This window comes from Cervus canadensis, chromosome 2, assembly GCF_019320065.1.
Source record: "Cervus canadensis isolate Bull #8, Minnesota chromosome 2, ASM1932006v1, whole genome shotgun sequence".
Lineage (NCBI taxonomy): Eukaryota > Metazoa > Chordata > Mammalia > Artiodactyla > Cervidae > Cervus > Cervus canadensis.
The window spans coordinates 22,993,918-23,016,097 of record NC_057387.1 but is presented as its reverse complement, the minus strand read 5'-3'; the positions used below and the strand labels follow the sequence as shown (position 1 = coordinate 23,016,097).

The 22,180-nt window shown below is 40.7% G+C and overlaps 1 long non-coding RNA gene across 1 annotated transcript in view; it reads left to right on the top strand.

Annotated features, from left to right (window-relative positions):
* LOC122435395 overlaps positions 1-22,180 on the top strand; it is an 80,781-nt gene that overhangs the window by 1,025 nt on the left and 57,576 nt on the right. The gene's annotated exons all lie outside the window — the stretch shown is intronic.

Genomic DNA, 22,180 nt, shown 5'->3' with positions numbered 1-22,180 from the left:
AAAAATATACAAGCAACTCCTGCAGCTCAATTCCAGAAAAATAAATGACCCAATCAAAAAATGGGCCAAAGAACTAAATAGACATTTCTCCAAAGAAGAGATACAGATGGCTAACAACACATGAAAAGATGCTCAACATCACTCATTATCAGAGAAATGCAAATCAAAACCACAATGAGGTACCATTACACGCCAGTCAGGATGGCTGCTATCCAAAAGTCTACAAGCAATAAATGCTGGAGAGGCTGTGGAGAAAAGGGAACCCTCTTACACTGTTGGTGGGAATGCAAACTAGTACAGCCACTATGGAAAACAGTGTGGAGATTCCTTAAAAAACTGGAAATAGAACTGCCATATGACCCAGCAATACCACTTCTGGGCATACACACTGAGGAAACCAGATCTGAAAGAGACACATGCACCCCAATGTTCATCGCAGCACTGTTTATATTTCTGCCCTAATTTTTATGATTTCTTTCCTTCTACTAACCCTGGGGTTCTTCATTTCTTCTTTTTCTAGTTGCTTTAGATGTAGAGTTAGGTTATTTGTTTGACTTTTCTCCTGTTTCTTGAGGTAAGCCTGTATTGTTATGAACCTTCCCCTTAGCACTGCTTTTACTGAATCCCATAGGTTTGGGATTGTTGTGTTTTCATTTTCATTCATTTTTATGCATATTTTGATTTCTTTTTTTATTTCTTCTGTGGTTTGTTGGTTATTCAGAAGCATGTTGTTTAGCCTCCATATGTTTGTATTTTTAACAGTTTTTTTCCTGTAGTTGACATCCAATCTTACCCCATTGTAATCAGGAAAGATATTTGAGATGATTTCAATTTTTTTGAATTTACCAAAGCTAGATTTATGGCCCAGGATGTGATCTATCCTGGAGAAGGTTCCGTGTGCACTTGAGAAAAAGATGAAATTCATTGTTTTGGGGTGAAATGCCCTATAGGTATCAATTAGGTCTAACTGCTCCATTATATAATTTAAAGTTTGTATTTCCTTGCTAACTTTCTGTTCAGTTGATCTACCCATAGGTGTGAGTGGGGTATTAAGGTCTCCCAATATTATTGTGTTATTGTTAATTTCCCCTTTCATACTTGTTAGCATTTGCCTTACATATTGCAGTGCTCCTATGTTGGGTGCATATATATGTATAATTGTTATATCTTTTTCTTGGATTGATCCTTTGATCATTATGTAGTGTCCTTCCTTGCCTCTTTTCATGGCCTTTATTTCAAAGTCTATTTTATCTGATATGAGTATTGCTACTCCTGCTTTCTTTTGGTCTCCATTTGCATGAAATATATTTTTCCAGCCCTTTACTTTCAGTCTGTATGTGTCCCTTGTTTTGAGGTGGGTCTCTTGAGACAGCATATACAGGGGTCTTGTTTTTGTATCCATTCAGCCAGTCTTTGTCTTTTGGTTGGTACATTCAATCCATTTACATTTAAGGTAATTATTGATAAGTATGATCCCACTGCCATTTACTTTGTTGTTTTGGGTTCAAGTTTATAAACCTTTTCTGTGTTTCCTGTCTAAAGAAAGCCTTTGACAAAATTCAACATCCATTTATGATAAAAACCCTCCAGAAAGCAGTCATAGAAGGAACATACCTCAACATAATAAAAACCATATATGATAAACCCATAGCAAACATTATCCTCAATAGTGAAAAATTGAAAGCATTTCCCCTAAAGTCAGGAACAAGACAAGGGTGCCCACTCTCACCACTACTATTCAATATAGTTTTGGAAGTTTTAGCCACAGTGATCAGAGAAGAAAAAGAAATAAAAGGAATCCATATTGGAAAAGAAGAAATAAAACTCTCACTGTTTGCAGATGACATGATCCTCTACATAGAAAACCCTAAAGACTCCACCAGAAAATTACTAGAGCTAATCAAAGAATATAGTAAAGTTGCAGAAAATTAACACACAGAAATCCCTTACATGCCTATACACTAATAATGAGAAAACAGAAAGAGAAATTAAGGAAACAATTCCATTCACCATGTAATGAAAAGAACAAAATACTCAGGAATAAATCTACCTAAAGAAACAAAAGACCTATATATAGAAAACTATAAAACACTGATGAAAGAAATCAGAGATGACACATATAGATGGAGAAATATATCATTGTTCATGGATTGGGAGAATCAATATAGTGAAAATGAGTATACTACCCAAAGCAATCTATAGATTCAATGCAATCCCTATCAAGCTACCAACAGTATTTTTCAGAGAACTAGAAAGAATAATTTCACAATTTGTATGGAAATACAAAAAAAAAAAAAAGCTCAAATAGCCAAAGTAATCTTGAGAAAGAAGAACGGAACTGGAGGAATCAACTTGCCTGACTTCAGACTATATTATGAAGCTACAGTCATCAAGACAGTATGGTACTGGCACAAAGACAGAAATATAGATCAATGGAACCAAATAGCAAGCCCAGAGATAAACCCACGCACCTATGGACACCTTATCTTTGACAAAGGAGGCAAGAATATGCAATGGGGAAAAGACAATCTCTTTAACAAGTGGTGCTGGGAAAACTGGTCAACCACTTGTAAAAGAATGACACTAGAATACTTTCTAACACTGTACACAAAAATAAACTCAAAATTGATTAAAGATCTAAATGTAAGACCAGAAACTATAAAACTCCTAGAGGAAAACATAGGCAAAACACTCTCTGACATAAATCATAGCAGGATCCTCTATGACACCTCCCAAAGTAACGGAAATAAAAGCAAAAATAAACAAACGGAACCTAATTAAACTTAAAAGCTTTTGCATAATGAAAGAAACTATAAGCAAGGTGAAAAGACAGCTTTCAGAATGGGAGAAAATAATAACAAATGAAGCAACTGACAAATAATTAATCTCAAAAATATACAAGCAGCTCCTGCAGCTCAATTCCAGAAAAATAAATGCAGCAATTAAAAAATGGGCCAAAGAGCTAAACTGACATTTCTCCAAAGAAGACATACAGATGAGTAACAAACACATGAAAAGATGCTCAACATCATTCATTATCAGAGAAATGCAAATCAAAACCACAATGAGGTACCATCTCACACCAATCAGAATGGCTGCTATCAAAAAGTCTACAAACAATAAATGCTGGAGAGGGTGTGGAGAAAAAGGAACCCTCTTACACTGTTGGTGGGAATGCAAACTAGTACAGCCACTATGGAGAACAGTGTGGATATTCCTTAAAAAACTGGAAATAGAACTGCCATATGACCCAGCAATCCCACTCCTGGCCATACACACTGAGGAAACCAGAATTGAAAGAAACATGTGTACCCCAGTGTTCATCGCAGCACTGTTTATAATAGCCAGGACGTGGAAGCAACCTAGATGTCCATCGGCAGACAAATGGATAAGAAAGTTATGGTGCATATGCACAATGGAATGTTACTCAGCTATTAAAAAGAATGCATTTGAATCAGTCCTAATAAGGTGGATGAAACTGGAGCCTATTATACAGAGTGAAGTCAGAAAGAAAAACACCAATGCAGTTTATTAACACATATATATGGAATTTAGAAAGATGGTAATGATGACCCTATATGCAAGACAGCAAAAGAGACACAGATGTAATGAACAAACTTTTGGACTCGGTGGGAGAAGGCGAGGGTGGGATGATTTGCGAGAACAGCACTGAAACATGTATATTATCGTATGTGAAACAGATCGCCAGTCCAGGTTCAATGCATGAGACAGAGCACTCTGGGCTGATGCACTGGGGTGACCCTGAGGGATGGGATGGGAGGGAGGTGGGAGGGAGGTTCAGGATGGGGAGCACATGTACACCCATGGCTGATTCATGTGAATGTATGGCAAAAACCACCACAATATTGTAAACTAATTAGCCTCCAATTAAAAAAAAGAAAAAGAACAAAGCCAAACAGAAGCCAACTCTACTCAGGAACAACAGATGGCGCTATTGGCCAATACCCTACCTTTTAGGTCTCTGCCAAACATTTATTCTTTAATACTTAGTAGAGTTGCTGCATTTTGGCATAATTTTGAGATGTTTTATAAACATTTTTGACTCCATATACCTTAGAAGTGCTAAAATAGTGAAACTATTAAAACGTCTACTGAGAGAAGAAGTATAAATATCACAAAAGGAAAGTAGATATAATTTTTAAAAATAGCAAATGGTGAGAAAATAAATGGAAGGTTGCACATACATATGGAGTTAATTTTTAGATAGTAGAAACAATCCCAAAGGGCAGAGTGAATCATAAAGCTTGAGAAAGGAGTTATGCCTACACAATTGACAATAATAAGCAAGAGATGCTGGGACTGATGAAATGGATTACAGTACTCGGTACATGCTTTATCTTTACCACCAACCATCCAAGTTCTTTATTTTCTTTCAGTGTTACCCAGCCAGCCAAAACCAAGCAGTCTCATTTAGGTTGTTTTTAATTCTGGGGAAGGCTGGGGGTTGTTTTTCCAGAACTTGGAACTAAGCATGGCAAAAGTTCTGCTACTTAAATTTCTGTAGTAAGTCATTGTGATATCGTGATTTACAGGGAAAACAGATATTGGGTCATTCAGATGTTCCTGGCTCACAGCTCCTAAAACTCTTGCTGTTTCCTGAGTGATAAGAACAATGGCATAATATTTGGTCTCTTGTCCTCCATTTCTGAAAATGCCTTGGGGTAGGGTATTTTAGGGTCTGACCCAAGGGGAGGGGCCAGTTGCCAAGAGAACCAGCCATGTCATTAGAGGGTTAGAACTTTCAATCCCATCCCTCTGACCTCAGGAAGGGAAGAGGGGCTGTAGATGGAATCAGTTGCCAATGGCCAGTGGTTTAATCCATCATGCCTATGTAGTGAAACCTTCACTAAAAACCCAAAAGGACAGGGTTCAGGGAGCTTCTGGGTCAGTGAACACACGGTGTTTTGGGGACAGTAGCCCTTGGAAATGGCATGGAAATTCCACACCTTTTCTCTTTGCCTTGACTATCTAGTCTTCTATATGGATGTTTATCTGTATCCATTATCATATCCTTTTATATTAAACCAGTGCTCCAGTAAATTAAATGTGTCTCCGAGTTCTGTGAGCCACTCTAGCAAATTAACCAAACCTGAGGAGGAGATCGTGAGAACTTCTGATTTATAGCTAGTTGGCAAAGAGTCATGGACAGTTCTGTAGTCTTAAAGCCAGTTCCTATCTGTACTACTTCAAGGTGGCAGAGCAGCCTGGTCTGATGTTAAGATCAGTTTCTTACCACCCCTGCAGAAATGATTGAGAAAGATGGGTTAGATCCATAGATTTAATATAAATCAAACAGATCCATGTTAGGAAACGATACTTGATAGAATGTATCAGCGTGAAAGAGAGTGCCAATGAATTCTTGTATCAGCAAGAATGATTTAAAGCTGTGAAAGCCTGACATCATCTTAGTTACTGAAAATGCATGAGGGAACTCCAAGCTCAAACTCTTTCAGAACTTTTGAGTTTATAGTGTATCAGTCAGGACTCAATCAGAGAAGCAGAAGTAGGACATATGTATTATGAGATTTATTGCAAGGAATTGGCTTACTTGACTGTGGGGACTGGCTAGGGAGGTCCCACGTCCATAGGGCAGGCTATCAGAGAGGCAGCTGCCAAGCTGCTGTCCACAGAGGGAATTTTTCTTCTTTGGAAAAGCCTCAGCTGTGCTTTTAAGGTCTTTTAACTGAATGAAGCACTGAGATTATCTAAAACAATCTCCCCTATTTAAAAACCCACCCCTTATGAACATTAATTACATTTACAAAGTACCTTCACAGAAACACCTATATTGTGGGGGGGAAAAAAAGTGAAAGTATTCATTGCTCAGTTGTGTCCAACTCTTTGCAGCCCCAGGGACTGTAGCCCACCAGGCTCCTCTGTCCATGGAATTCTCCAGGCAAAAATACTGGAGTGGGTAGCCATGCCCTTCTCCAGGGGATCTTTCTTACTGAGGGATTGAACCCTAGTCTCCTGCATTACAGGTGGATTCTTTACCATCTAAGCCACCATTGCTTTGTTAAATCACTAGGTACTGTCATGGGGCCAAGCTGACATACCCAAAAGACCATCACAAATTGTGTTTTAACACCTAGCCTGTTTCTAAAGAGAAGAGCTTTTAGATTTTAAAAAAAATAAATAAAAGATATTCTGTAGACTCCAGGAAGTAGATGATTTATGTAGAAGGCACGTTGTCATTGTCTGGAGGATGTGGTGGTATTCTTATGTACACTAACTCATTCATTCATTTAGTTATTCAACAGATGTCGAATACCCCTCCTTTGCCAGTCAGTGTAGAAAGTACTGGGACTATAGAAACATGGTCCTTGCCCTCAGGAGGCCCACAGTCTAGAGGGAGAGACAGAGACACTGAGAGCTTCAGGACCCCCAGGTGACTGTCAGATGGGCCTCTGACCCAGCTGGGGAAATCAAGGAAGGCTTGCCAGAGGAGCATGAAGTAGGGTCTAGACTTAAACCTCGTGGGACTTGGCATGGAGGGGTGCAGAGAGGAGATGGCAGGAAAGTCACTGCAGTGATGTCCTGGCCCCTGGCCCATGCTGACCCCACTCCAAGCAGCCTCTAACCTTGTTAGTTGCTGTGTAAAGTGCAGGCCCAGGGTAGCCTCCCACAGATCATTTCTATTTACAGTGCTTCCACCTCTGTGTCCCTCAACATGGCTCCTATTAGCATAGAATCTTCTTAATATGTGTGTCATTGGGTTTTGTCTCACCACAGCCAGGGGATTCTCTGAGGTGAGGGATTGTGTCCTAATTATCTTTGCCAGCATGGCATGCCATAAGCAATAAAATAAAAATAATAGCATGACATTCGTCCTTATTGATATTTGTTTCAGTATTAACCTCATGCCAGACAGACTCCTCTGTCGAAGGAATAATGCTTAGGCATGTGCTTGAAATTTCTTTTGTGACCTTGTCAAGTGCATAGAAAATGAAATGGAATGAGGAGCTGTGGGCTAAGTTCCTGACCCTGTGTTTTCTTAGAGAAGACCTGGTTCTCAGAGTTACCTCTTTGAAGTTTCTCTTGAGCAGATGCTGTGTGTTACTCAGACTGTGTCCCTTGCAGGGCTGAGCACATAGGAGTCTCGGTGGCGTGAAGCAGTGACAGCAAAACACACCCAACACCCAAGGAACTTCTAAGGCAGCTGGTGGAGGAAATGTCATCCTCCCATTTTTAAAAAAAGAAAAAACAGAAAATGTTTATGTCTCTGTAATGTTCCTGTAATGCTGTGGACTCTTTAAGGGAGTCAAAATGTCTGAAATCACTTTTGTATGGCTCAGCTCTAACTCAGTTAGGCACTCAATAAATATTTATTGATTTAAGTGTCTGTTGAGCTTGTACCCTACAGGTTGGGGCAGGGTTCTAATTTTATTGCCCCTAGTTATGAATCTGTCTCTCAACTTGACCATTTCCCGTTACAGTGAGGTGCCTGGAAACAGGACTTCACAGCACATACATACAAGAGCCCAGCCAAGGTATCTCTTTTAGACAGTGAGTCAGAAATACAAAGACAAAGGAATACTGAATTGCACATTCTAGGGAGGACATACACAGCAAGATAGTCTCGTTCTTGATAGTGGGCTCAGAATTATGCATTAAAGCATTAACTCTGCTGTGTTCTGGAATGTGTCTGCCCAAAAGCCATCACCGTGGGGTTGGTCTGGGTTGGTTCAGCAACTTGCAGATGCTGGCTGGGCTACAGGAAGAGTTTGTTGCATTAAGTAATTTATGGAGTGTTAAGAAGTTCCTTAAGCTATTATTAAAAACATGCAAACCTCTCCCTGGTTAGACCTCTAGTAAGTCAGACTTCTAACTAAGCAGAACTGATAGACCATCTTTTGATGTTTAATGAGTTCTGCAGCAGATGGGCAATGTGATAGACAGGGCCATGGTGGTGATTTACTGGTCATGAAACAGAATGATGAGAGCTCTCTCTTGAAAAAAAGAAAATGTAGCCGAAAGGACAGGTTTTCCCCCTTCACCTTCCTCTCCCACCAGCCCCTTCCCCTCTCTTTCTTGATGCATGTGGTATTGATTTCCTCACCCCCGTGCCTCTGAGTACTGGGATCGTTTCCATTCAGGCACACACAGAACACTGCAAACTAATTAGCCTTGGATACAGTCACAGGAAGTCAGGCTGCCAAATCCTCTTTCCCCCACAATTCCTCAACTTTCCCAGCCCGCCTCAGGCCCATGGCCTTGCACTGGGCCTCTCTATATAAGTTGCCAGTTCTAATTTTGCAATTTCCCTTCACCTTATCTAATATGCCCCAAGCCTGCCAGGGGATGGAGAAGGAAAGGCTTTGGAGTCAGTCTTGTCCGCTGGTCTCTTTCCTCTGGCCCCTTTTCTGATTTTCTCCCCACAATTAGGGAGACTTGTTTGGCTACAGTTTCAGTGTTGACTTGTTAATCTGACCTTGGTTAATGCTCTTTAAAGGAAAGCCTTGCCCATCATGTAAAACTCAAGAGACTTCCCTACTGGTCTCTTCCACTCCACTTACATCCCCACCTCCTGGCCAGGGGCCCTGTACCTCTGACTTTTCTCAAAGGTTAATCCATTTTACCATGAGCTATAGGTGTCAAGTCTTCCCCAAGCAGTTTTGATTGAAAGCCTTTGATGCTTACTGGACTAGGATGTGAAAGAGAAATGCAGAGAGGGGAGTGGGCTGAGAGAAGGAGAGATGGTGGCCTAGGTTCTGGGATTCAAGCACGGTACACAGGGCACATAGGGTCCTCCTATGAAGCATACTTTAACCTGTTGTTGTTCAGTCACCAAGTCATGTCTGACTCTTTGTGACCCCATGGACTGCAGCATGTCAGGCTTCCTTGTCCTTCTCAATCTCCCAGAGTTTGCTCAAATTCATGTCCACTGAGTCGATGATGCCATCCAACCATCTCATTCTCTGTTGCCCCCTTCTCCTCCTGCCCTCAATCTTTCCCAGCATCAGGTCTTTTCCAATGAGTCACATTAGGTGGCCAAAGTATTGGAGCTACAGCTTCAGCATCAATCCTTCCAGTGAATAGCAACAGTTGATTTCCTTTAGGATTGGTTGGTTTGATCTCCTTGCTGTCCAAGGGACTCTCAAGAGTCTTCTCCAGCACCATAGTTCAAAAGCATCAGTTCTTCAGCACTCAGCCTTCTTTAGAGTTCAACTCTCACACCCATGCATGACTACTGGAAAAACCATAGCTTTGACTAGATGGACCTATGTTGGCAAAGTAGTGTCTCTGCTTTTTAATATGCTGTCTAGGTTGGTCATAGCTTTTCTTCCAAGGAGTAAGTGTCTTTAAATTTCATGGATGCAGTCACCATCTGCAGTGATTTTGGAGCCCAAGAAAATAAAGTCTGTCACTGTTTCCATTGTTTCCCCATCTAGTTGCAATAAAGTGAAGGTACCAGATACCATGATCTTAGTTTTTTGAATGTTGAGTTTTAAGTCAGCTTTTTCACTCTCCTCTTTCAACTTCATCAAGAGGCTCTTAATTTCCTCTTTGCTTTCTGCCATTAGGGTGGTATCATCTGCATATCTGAGGTTGTTGATATTTCTCCCAGCAATATTGATTCCAGCTTTTGATATTGATTCCAATATTGATTCATCCAGCCCAGCATTTCACATGATGTGCTCTGTGCATGCCTTCAATGGAAGCCCCAAATCAGAGGTACAAACTGGTAGCTCTAAAGCTGGATCTGAGCCATCAAAATGTAAAATTAGTGATCAACATTTAAAAATCAGGAGATTTCACATAAAAATCCAACTGCTTGCTTCCTAGAAAAGAAATAGGTATGGTGACACTGGGCCAGTGTTCAGGCCTGTATGACTATGGTTGACTGGAGCTGAGTAGCTCTCAGGCTGGAGATCAAATGTTGACTCTTCAGGTCAATACACTCCACGCTCCCCTCTGTTGATTATTAATGTTACCCACCTGGCCCTGTTGACATTTGAATTTGTCATTCTTGCTTTAAATGGAGGACGGGAAATTTCATCCTGAATCCCAAGGGACTTGACAGGGCTTTGTGCATGACTTTTCTTCTGCTCCACAGTCATTTCATCAGATCAGAGTGCATACCATGTTACAGCAGTTGCCTGTTGAGTTCTTGGGCTTCCTTCCCCATCAGACTGCGAGCTCCCTGAGGGCAGGATCTCAGATGCCTTGTTCGTTGTTATACTCTCAGTGCTTTGCACAGTGCCTGGATGCTCAATGCATTTTTCTGGGCAGATTATGATTTGTTTTCTCATTTGGCAGGCGTTGATTGACTGCTCCATGCATTGCGCTAAGTGCTTACTTGATTCTGGGTCATGAACATGACCCTTAATGAACCCAATGAGCTCAGAGAGTAGGAAATATGGAAACAGTAAATAAGATATGCATGAAAGGCAGAGATGTCAGGGGGTTTAAAAAAATCTCGTTTTCACGGAGCAAGTTCTAAGGCAAGGCGGCTACACTGGCACAGGGCTTTGTAAGTTGGGTAGGATTTGGGCACAGTACTCATTCTTTAATCACACCCTTGGTATCACCTTTGCATTAGAGGACTCATCCTCTGGACACCAATTTTTATCTACCCAAATCTGCCAGTGACTGAACTATATTAATTTCTACTAGCTGACTAATGGCTTTGTTGCTGTGTGGTGGGAGGCCAGATAGTATGAAAAGTCATGAGCTCCAGCTCACTCTGTGGTAAGCCTGTGTGTGTGCTAAGTTGCTCAGTCATGTCCAACTCTTTGAGACCCCGTGGACTGTAGCCAGCCAGGCTCCTCTATCCATAGGCTTCTCCAGGCAAGAATACTGGAGTGGGTTGCCACGCCCTCCTCCACGGGATCTTCCCAACCCAGGGACTGAACCCAGGCAGGCAGATTCTTTGTCACTACCACCATCTGGGAAGCCCTGTAGTAAGCATAGCAGAAAAAAAATAGCAGGGGAAGGAGAGAGTGGGACAAATTGAGAGAGCAGCACTGAAACATATACATTGCTATATATAAAACTGATAGCTACTGGGAAGTTACTGCATAACACACGGACCTCAATCCTGTACTCTGTAACAATTTAGAGGGATGGCATGGGGTAGGTGTGGGAGGGGGGTTCAAGAGGGAGAGGATGTATGTATACCTGTGTGTGATTCATATTGTTGTATGGGAGAAACCAACACAATATTTTAAAATTCTATTTAAAAAAATAATGCATAATAAATATGATGATAAAGGGGAAAGTATTATCAAGTCTTAATAATGATGATAATGAAATAGTATAGGCTAGAAAAATGGTACAGATGAACCTATTTGTAAAGCAGAAATAAAGACACATACATAGAGATTAAATGGATGGATATCCAGGAGGGATGGGGGAAAGTGGGTTGGATTGGGAGATTGGGATTGACGCAAATATACTATTGATACTATGTATTTGTTGTTCGGTTACTCAGTCATGTTTGACTCTTTCTGACCCCATGCAGCATGCCAGACTTTCCTACCCTTCACCATCTCCCGGAGCCTGCTTAAACTCATGTCCACAGAGTCGGTGATGCCATCCAACCATCTCATCCTCTGTCATCCCCTTCTCCTCCTGCTTTCAATCTTTCCCAGCATCAGGGTCTTTTCCAATGAATTGGCTAAAGTACTGGAGCTTCAACTTCAACATCAATCCTTCCAGTGAATATTCAGGACTGATTTCCTTTAGGATTAACTGGTTTGATTTCCTTGCAGTCCAAAGGACTCTCAACGGTCTTCTCCAACACCACAGTTCGAAAACATCAATTCTTCACCTCTCAGCCTTCTTTATGGTCCAACTCTCACATCCATACATGACTACTAGAAAAACCATAGCTTTGACTAGACAGACCTTTGGTGGTAAAGTAATGTATAAAATAGCTAACTAATGAGAACTGACTGTGAAAAAAATAAATAAAATAAATAGCATGGGCAGAAGGCTGAAACATTAAATGTATAAAATGTGAAATGCAAAGCAGAAAAACTATCTTGTCTTCATGAGCACCAATGAAAGGGATGTGCAGTGTCATTTAATAGTGGAATTCTTTCCTGACCCTGTTGCCACTGACGAGGGACTATCTGTTGGGTAACATAACCCACCCAATCCTTATGAATCAAGGAAATTCCTCTCATGGGTGGTCTGTGTTCAGGGCTTGGAATTCCCTTTCAGAAAAGCCATTTTGATGTAACCACCATTTGTCATTCTGATGGGAATAACGTGGGGAACCTTTTCTCACAAGACCTTGCTATAGAGAGTCAGAGAAATTGTGATTACGAGCACTGTTGGGAGGGGAAGGTAGTTGACCAGAATTATTTCATAGGGCTAAAACATGACAAAGAAGTCAATCTATGCCTAAAAAATTTTCTTTCATAAACATTGGCTAGTATTTGAATTAAGTTAACGAGGAGAAGGAGACGACAGAGGATGAGATGGCTAGATGGCATCACCAACTCGATGGACATGAGTTTGAGTAAACTCCAGGAGTTGGTGATGGACAGAGAGGCCTGGTGTGCTGCGATTCATGGGATCGCAAAGAGTCGGACACGACTGAGCAACTGAACTGAGAACTGAGAACATTGAAATAGATTCATCAAAGATATCCCTGAACTATGATTAAATCATGGTAGGTATCATCAGAAAAAACACTGAAAGGAAGGGATTAGCAACTTATCACATATAATTTATATAGAAAGATTTATTTTAGGAGCACTATAGAAAGATATCAGAAATAGTCATAATCTTTAAGATCTTGGATATGTTGGAAAAAAATTGAAATTGTATATGTGTATAATCAGGCTTGTCAGGTGGCACAAGTGGTTAAGAACCCACATGCCAATGCAGGAGATGTAAGAGAAACAGGATTGATCCCTGGGTTGGGAAGATTCCCTGGAGGAGGTCATGGCAACCCACTTCAGTATTCCTGCCTGGAGAATCCCATGGACAGAGGAGCCTGGCATAGGGTCACAAAGAGTTGGACACAACTGAAGCAACTTAGCTTGCATGCCTGTATATAATTATATTAAATAGTTTATAGGGATCAAGATCATCCCCATGGAAAAGAAATGCAAAAAGGCAAAATGGTTGTCTGAGGAGGCCTTACAAATAGCTATGAAAAGAAGAGAGGCAAAAAGCAAAGGAGAAAAGGAAGGATATTCCCATTTGAATGCAGAGTTCCAAAGAATAGCCAGGAGAGATAAGAAAGCCTTCCTCAGCAATCAATGCAAAGAAATAGAGGAAAACAACAATATGGGAAAGACTAGAGATCTCTTCAAGAAAATTAGAGATACCAAGGGAACATTTCATTCAAAGATGGGTTCGATAAAGGACAGAAATGGTATGGACCTAACAGAAGCAGAAGATACTAAGAAGAAGTGGCAGGAATACACAGAAGAACTGTACAAAAAAGACCTTCGCGACCCAGATAATCACGATGGTGTGATCACTCGCCTAGAGCCAGACATCCTGGAATGTGAAGTCAAGTGGGCCTTAGAAAGCATCACTACGAACAAAGCTAGTGGAGGTGATGGAATTCCCATTGACATATTTCAAATCGTAAAAGATGATGCTGTGAAAGTGCTGCACTCAATATGCCAGCAAATTTGGAAAACCCAACAGTGGCCACAGGACTGCAAAAGGTCAGTTTTCATTCCAATCCCAAAGAAAGGCAATGCCAAAGAATGCTCAAACTACTGCACAATTGCACTCATCTCACACGCTAGTGAAGTAATGCTCAAAATTCTCCAAGCCAGGCTTCAGCAATACATGAACCGTGAAATTCCAGATGTTCAAGCTGGTTTTAGGAAAGGCAGAGGAACCAGAGATCAACTTGCCAACATCTGCTGGATCATCGAAAAAGCAAGAGAGTTCCAGAAAAACATCTATTTCTGCTTTATTGATAATGCGAAAACCTTCGACTGTGTGGATCACAATAAACTGTGGAAAATTCTGAAAGAGATGGGAATACCAGACCACCTGATCTGCCTCTTGAGAAACCTATATGCAGGTCAGGAAGCAACAGTTAGAACTGGACATGGAACAACAGACTGGTTCCAAATAGGAAAAGGAGTACATCAAGGCTGTATATTGTCACCCCGCTTATTTAACTTATATGCAGAGTACATCATGAGAAACGCTGGACTGGAAGAAGCACAAGCTAGAATCAAAATTGCAGGGAGAAATATCAATAACCTCACATATGCAGATGACACCACCCTTATGGGAGATTGTGAAGAGGAACTAAAAAGCCTCTTGATGAAAGTGAAAGAGAAGAGTGAAAAATCTGGCTTAAAGCTCAACATTCAGAAAACTAATTTCATGGCATCTGGTCCCATCACTGCATGGGAAATAGGTGGGGAAACAGTGGAAACAGTGTCAGACTTTATTTTTTTGGGCTCCAAAATCACTGCAGATGGTGACTGCAGCCATGAAATTAAAAGACGCTTACTTCTTGGAAGGAAAGTTATGACCAACCTAGATAGCATATTAAAAAGCAGAGATATTGCTTTGCCAACAAAGGTCTGTCTAGTCAAGACTATGGTTTTTCCAGTGGTCATATATGGATGTGAGAGTTGGACTGTGAAGAAAGCTGAGCACTGAAGAATTGATGCTTTTGAACTGTGGTCGAAGAATTGATGCTTTTGAACTGTGGTGTTGGAGAAGACTCTTGAGAGTCCCTTGGAATGCAAGGAGATCTAACCGGCCCATCCTAGAGGAGATCAGTACCGGGTGTTCATTGGAAGGACTGATCCTGAAGCTGAAACTCCAGTACTTTGGCCACCTCATGCGAAGGGTTGACTCATTAGAAAAGACCCTGATGCTGGGAGGGATTGGGGGCAAGAGGAAAAGGGGACAACAGAGGATGAGATGGCTGGATGGCATCACTGACTCGATGGACATGAGTTTGAGTAGACTCCAGGAGTTGGTGATGAACAGGGAGGCCTGGTGTGCTGCGGTTCATGGGGTCGCAAAGAGTTGGACACCACTGAGCAACTGAATGGAACTGAACTGAACTAAATACAATTGAATATTATAGTTAGGCTGTATAATTCATATATGTTAGACATATTCACTATAAATTGAAATTTTTAATTCTAAATGCATTTGAATTTTCACGTTAGACATCTTGTCATCTATACGAAATACACATGTTGTCACCCCTCCCATGATCATTACATCATAATCTAGATCTTAACAAAACAATATTTTTGATGACAGGTTTTAGATCACATAATACTCACAAAGTAGCTATAGATTATTTCACCATTCACGTGCATTATAGAGTTCAATCTACCTAACATCCCAGCAAGGTAGATAATATAACTCTTAGGATAAGAATACTGAGATTTGGCTACTATGAATAATAATATTAAAGAAAATAGATATTTTCAGTTCAGTTCAGTTCAGTCACTCAGTCATGTCCGACTCTTTGAGTCTCCATGTATTGCAGCACACCAGGCTTCCCTGTCCATCACCAACTCCTGGAGCTTGCTCAAACTCATGTCCATTGAATCAGTGATGCCATCCAACCATTTCATCCCCTGTCATCCCCTTTTCCTCCTGCCTTCAATCTTCCCCAGCATCAGAGTCTTTTCCAATAAGTTCTTTGCATTAGGTGGCCAAAGTATTGGAGTTTCAGCTTCAGCATCAGTCCTTCCAATGAATATTCAGGACTGATTTCCTTTAGGATTGACTGGTTGGATCTCCTTGCAGACCAAGGGACACTCAAGAGTCTTCTCCAACACCACAGTTCAAAAGCATCAATTCTTTGGCAGTTAGCTTTCTTTATAGTCCAACTCTCACATCCATACATAACTACTGGAAAGACCATAGCTTTGAGTAGATGGACCTTTGTTGGAGAAGCAATGTCTCTGCTTTTTAATATGCTGTCTAGGTTGGTCATAGCCTTTCTTCCGAGAAGCAAGTATCTTTTGATTTCTTGGCTGAAGTCACCATCTACAGTGATTTTGGAGCCCCCCCAAAATAGTCTCTCACTGTTTCCTTTGTTTCCCCATCTATTTGCCATGAAGTGATGGGATCAGTTGCAATGATCTTAGTTTTCTGAATGTTGAGTTTTAAGCCTACTTTTTCACTCTCCTCTTTCACTTTCATCAAGAGGCTCTTTAGTTCTTTGCTTTCTGCCATAAGGGTTGGTGTCATCTACGTACCTGAGGTTATTGATATTTCTCCTAGTAATCTTGATTCCTGCCCTTGCAGCTCAGCTGCTAAAGAAACTGCCTGCAATGAGGGGGACCTGAGTTTGATCCCTGGGTTGGGAAGATCCCTTGGAGAAGGGAACAGCTACCCACTCCAGTATTCTGGCCTGGAGAATTCCATGGACTGTAATTTACGGGGTCATAAAGAGTTGGACATGACTGAGCGACTTTCACTTCACTTACTTCAATCTTGATTCCAGCTTGTGCTTCATCCAGCCCAGCATTTCACATGGTGTACTCTGCATATAAGTTAAATAAGCAGGGTGACAATATACAGCCCTGACATACTCCTTTCTCTATCTGGAACCAGTCTGTTGTTCCATGTCTAGCTCTAACTGCTTCTTGACCTGCATACAGATTTCTCAGGAGGCAGGTAAGGTGGTCTGGTATTCCCATCTCTTTAAGTTTGTTCTACAGTTTGTTGTGATCAGTTTGTTGTTTGCTAAGCTATACTAAGATTAACACAGCCTCGATAAAACTGACCTGTCACTCTTTCCAATCTCTCTGATTTTTGGAAACTAACTCTCTCTTTGTCTTTCACTTAATCATTATGCCTCTTTTAAAATTCCTCTTCTTTCCATAAAACTCTATATCTGTACAGATTTAAAGGACAAGAATTTCCAACATGAGTGTAAAAGGAGAGCCCTTGCCCAGCCCAAACTACCAGCATTCAGCACTCTCTGGGGAGGACAGTTCGTCCCTCCTTGGTTAAAGCTGTTCAAGCCAACAATCTTTATTCAGAGAGGTCTGATTTCATGGCTGAAGTCACCATCTGCAGCGATTGTGCCTGTGGAAAAGTGCCTTTGGAACTTTTAGTCAGAAGGATCAAGATTAACTATAAGCAACTGGGTAAATTTGTCTTCTGGTTTACAAAGAAGAATCAGATAGAATGACCAGCTTGAAATTAGCTACAAGGTTCATCTTCAATTGTAGGACCAACTTGACAGGTAGATATTTCCTAGCCATATGTGACCCTGCCTCTCTGTGCACTGCAGAATAAGATAAGATTTAAGTAGCCCAGAGTCCACAGTATCCACAAGAAAGTGCCTAAGACAAGTTGCTAAGAAGGTCACAAAATCTACACACATGTTACTTTGAAATATATCACTCTAAGAACTGACATGAGCATTAGATGATATCTGTCTCTATCTCTCTCTCCATCTCTCCCCATCTCTCTCTTTTTCTCTCTCCAGTATAACTAATTTTGGAAAGGCATCAACCCTTAAAGAGACTATCCAGTTTTGCTTAGATATTTGAGATGGGGTAAGTGAACAGCTTATCAGTACAGTTTTCCTGAGGTTTCAGTTATATTCCATCACCAGACCAAATAACAAACCAGGTGAATACAGTTATCAAGACTTCATAGTCCTTAGAAAAATACACATTAAAAGTACATAACTGAATAGAATTTGTGCCCTGCTTTTGTGTGAAAATTGTATAAATCTTAATTATGTTGAATTGGTTCATAGTGCTTTTCAGGTCAACTATATCCTTCTATTTTTACATCTACTCATTCTATTAATTTTTTGAGGATTTGATACTGGACTGCCAACTTAAAATATTAATTAATCTACTTGAAAAATAATTGTCATGTATAGTGAAACTATGTGTAACTTTGTTCTGTATTTTCCAAGTCTCCTATAAAAGTATTATCATACTAATTTTTAAGAACAGGATTTTTAAAAACAGTACATAACTGGACTTTTTAATCAGGAGCATGAACTTTGAAGTAGGCTAGCTCAACATGGATTGAGCTGAGTCACAGCCCAATGGTATTTGACCTATATGTAACCTATATATTAATGATTAAAGTTCTAAATTTTTATAGGTAATTTGGGGGTGGCATTTATCCAGTTACCATGGAAATGACTTGAGAATCTACTTGTCTGAAATCCTCCTTCAGACCCTAGGAATGGCTTTCTGAGGTGTATCTAATTCCTAACTTCATATGGTCATGGCACAGGAATAAAATATCTCCATTTAAGGAGCTATGTTGATTACCAGATGTTTCTGTGTGATGTCCTTAAACTGTGTTCTCCCAGTCTCCTCAGGGAACCATGAAATCAGCTGATTTCCTATGTCATCAGAGAATTATCACACATTAGGCAAGAACTTTGTGTTCTGTACCTTCTTGCAGTTACTAATTTACTACTGTTGTTGTTCAGCCGCCAAGTCGTGTTGGACTCTTTCCAAGCCCATGGACTGCAGCACACCAGGCTTCCCTGCCCCTTACCATCTCCCAGAGTTTGCCCAGGTTCATGTCCATTGTATCAGTGATGCCAATTTACTACTAACTGTCAATAAATTAGGAACTGGAGTGCACATTTCCACTACACTGTTTTTTTCAGTAACTGTTATCACCTTCTACACTCTTGTTTTTCTGTTACAAATGACAGCTTGAGCTGCAGGTTTGGACACTAGTTCAGGAAATCTGGGTTACATTTGATGAAATATACTTAGACGAGGAGCCTCCTGGGTAGCAGGTCAGAAGCTCAAAGAGAATTGTTAACAGCTTCTTATTAAATAGAAAAAGTATTTCATTACTGGAGTTAACAATCATCAATGAAGCAATGTAGAGTGAGTACTGGGCTAGAACAACTCCTTCCTTTCTGCTGTTGTCTATTTTTATCTTTGTTATGAGCTTATGCATTGACAATAATGATGCCCTCAGTTGTTAAGAAGGAAAACCTGATGCAGTAGATGTGATATGCTTACTTCAAAATTTCCTAAATCCTTCACTCTAACACAAGTTTTTAAAATTAGATCAGTAATGTTTTAGCTCAATTTGTTTTGCAATAGAGCCAGAAAACCATCTCTATGCATGTTATACCATCCTTATCATCATCACCATCATTACCCTCGAAAGATCACCTTTAAGCTTTTAAAACCTTGGCTATATCTGGTCTAGTTGGCTGCTGAGGGTAACAGTGCTTATAAGTAATTAATTGATGTAATTAGACACTTTTAGGAGTCAAGGCTCCAGGTAGAGAAATATATTTTTATTCTTCTAGCAATTAATACTTACTACGTGCTTTGTGCAAGCAATGAGCAAGGTGTTGGAATACAGTAATAAACAAATCAGACATGGTCACTGTCTTTGAAGCACTTACATTCTAGTAAAAAGACAAAAAGATTGTCATCTTTGAGCATCATACTGCAGACATCACTCAGTCGTCAAGGGTATACATCTCTTCAAGTGTCTCCTCGTCATATATTCCTATAACATTCATGTCTTAAGCACAGAACCCTAAACTTAAGATGGGAAGAGAGTGACTGGTGCTTCTTTTCGCTGGTCACCAATGGACGAATCATGTACTTTTAACAAATCGTTTGCTTTCTCCAGGATTCAGTTGTCCTATTTATAAAACTATTAATAACTGTTTTATAAGAATGAAGCAACCGTGTACAATATGATTTCTGGAATCACTGCAGTCCTCCTTTTTCATATGTAAAAACTAAATGGGGTGGGGAACTCTGGCCTGACCACTAAAGTACACATGGGTGAAGACTACACTACTTTGGGGTGACAGAGCCACAGTCTGACCATCAGGAGGTATGGGTTATCGTTCTAACAGAGTCTACTCTGTAAACTTGGACAAGTTGATTAATTATCCAGTTTTGATTTTCTCTAAAATGAGGGGAAATTGAGGATATTTCATATTACGTTAAATAACATAAATTTTTGTTTTGTAAACTTTACACAAAATTTATAAAAAAGAAAAGGTAATATGAACACAGCATTGAAACATTTATAGGAAAGGGGAATAAGAGGGTGGAAGAAGGAGGCAGATTCTTGACAATTCAGCCTGTATTTTTTACTCCCTGTAGTGACTCCCAAACCTCTGTGGAACCCCTTGGGTTCCATGGTGCACAACTTGAGAAGCAGTAAGTCCTTTCCTTGCTAATAACATGTGGGTTGGTATAGGCAGACTTCTCTTACAGGTACAAAGTAGAATGATGCCATCACAAAGTCAAGTCAACTAAATTCCAGTCAACAAAACAGGACTAGAAAGAGACATCAAGTCAGAGAGCAAGGAAACCCATTCAAGTGACAGGAGCCTCCCCACCAGTCACTATTTCAGTCCCAACCTTGCACCCATTATGCATCAAGTCATCAAGTCATACCACTAGGTGGAGCCAGGATCTAAGCAGAAGGAAGAGCGCTGTGGGCTCCAGAAGACAGTGCACACCTTGCATGAGAACTGGGTTCCTTCGAGATTAAAAAGGGAAAAAGTGATGGAGTGGCATTGTGGGAGATTACATGTCTATATTGGTCTCTGCCTGCAGAGAGATCACTTGAATTGAATTGAGAAGTCATTTCTCCATGCCACCTCAGCCCTTTGTCAAAATTTAAAATAAAAGGCTTAAGTATTTAAGTCACGGATTGGCATCCATTAAACCCATAGAGTTCTTGGAAGTCCCATTCAGAGACTGGTTTAATAGGAACATTACTCCACAGGAAGTGGAGTAGCAGCCTTCAGTCAGTTCAGTTCAGTTCAGTCACTCAGTCGTGTCCAACTCTTTGCAACCCCATGAATCGCAGCACACCAGGCCTCCCTGTCCATTGCCAACTCCCTGAGTTTACTCAAACTCATGTCCATCAAGTCGGTGATGCCATCCAGCCATCTCATCCTCTATCGTCCCCTTCTCCTCCTGCCCCCAATCTCTCCCAGCATCAGGGTCTTTTCCAATGAATCCACTCTTTGCATGAGGTGGCCAAAGTGGAGTTTCAGCTTCAGCATCAGTCCAGTAGCAGCTTTGGAGGTCTTCAAATCCAACCATCTCAAACTGGTCTTCTAACCTTGGCTCATACACTTCTAGTGATAAAGAACTCATGACACTTGAACACGTTTCCTTTATGCCACGTATATTTATCATAAAATTCTTTCTTTACATTGAGTCAGAATTTGTTCCCCTATGGATTTCGCCTTTTATTTCTGATTCCTGTCTCTAAAGTTGTGGGGGAATGAGCCTAAGTCATCATGAAAGTCTTTCATGTATTTGTAAAGAACTAACATGTTTTCTTGAGTGTCTTCACTTTTCCCAACCAAAACCTCTTCCTTATTGCTCATTACCTGAGACAGACTGTAGTCTTTTCATTATAATATTAGAATCCTCTTTCTAACAACTAGTTGATGCAACATAGAAAGGATTTTGATCTTAAACAGCTGTAGAGTTCATAAACACAGCATCATGGAGAAGGGATGGTCAGGGAACACTTCCCTGGAGAAAGGACCATTTCAGATGATATCTTAAGGAAAAGAAGTTAAAGACTAGGTAAAGAGAAAGTGGGTGGGATCAAGTGGAGGAGAGCTCTGCAGACATAGGGAATAGCATGTACAAAGGTCCTGAAGTAGAAAAACTGAAAGAATGCTGAGGGGCCTGGAGGTCAGAGGTGAGGGTAAGAGTGAAGATTAGGGGACCTAGAAAGCCAAACTAGCAGTTTAATGCTTATTCTATGATCAGCTAGAAAATGTTGAAGGAATATTATCATAAAGTCTTTGCAGTAAGAGACATGATTAGATCTATGGTTAGAAGGATACAGTGGCAGCAGGTGGAGGAGGTTGGACCAGGGACATACTTGGCGCAGGGAGAGACTGGCGGTGGGAGAGTAGAATTAACTAAACATGAGGTGCGTGCATGCTCAGTTGCTTCAGTCATGTCAGACTCTTTGTGACCCCATGGACCACAGCCCACCAGGCTTCTCCTCTCCCAGGGTATCTTTCCAACCCAGAGATCAAACCCACAAGTCTCCTGTGTCTCCTGCAATGCAGGTAGAAGTGTGAGATGATGAGGGTCAAATCCAAGACCATGATAGTGATGAATCATAGCCTCAGAATGGACCAGAGAGGAAGCTGGAGCTGCTACTGTATCTGTCTCATTGTATGACTGATAGCCTGAAGGGGAAGGAATCTGAATGACTTGCTCAAAATCATGATCAGTTGGTG